Here is a 235-nt window from a genome sequence, read left to right as displayed (position 1 = left end):
AGCCGTGGGGGAATAAGAGGGCTGGAGGTGGCCGGCACAGGCCTTCTGTCGCGGTTTGGGTTGCAGCCTGTGCTGGGGCTCCAGCCCGGGAGGGCTCCCCTCAATCCCTTGCTGGCGATCCTGCAGCGCTTCGCCCCCCTCAGGCCCCAGCCCGCTGCCCGGGCTGAGACGTTGAGCAATGTCCGGGCTTTCCTCGCCTCTTCCCAGCAACGGTTTCCCGCGCTCTGGCAGGAGC

The sequence above is a fragment of the Phaethon lepturus genome, unplaced genomic scaffold (genome assembly GCF_000687285.1).
Source record: "Phaethon lepturus isolate BGI_N335 unplaced genomic scaffold, ASM68728v1 scaffold29173, whole genome shotgun sequence".
In the NCBI taxonomy this organism is placed as follows: Eukaryota; Metazoa; Chordata; class Aves; order Phaethontiformes; family Phaethontidae; genus Phaethon; species Phaethon lepturus.
The sequence above is the reverse complement of the archived record's forward strand: the minus strand, read 5'-3'. Positions refer to the sequence as shown.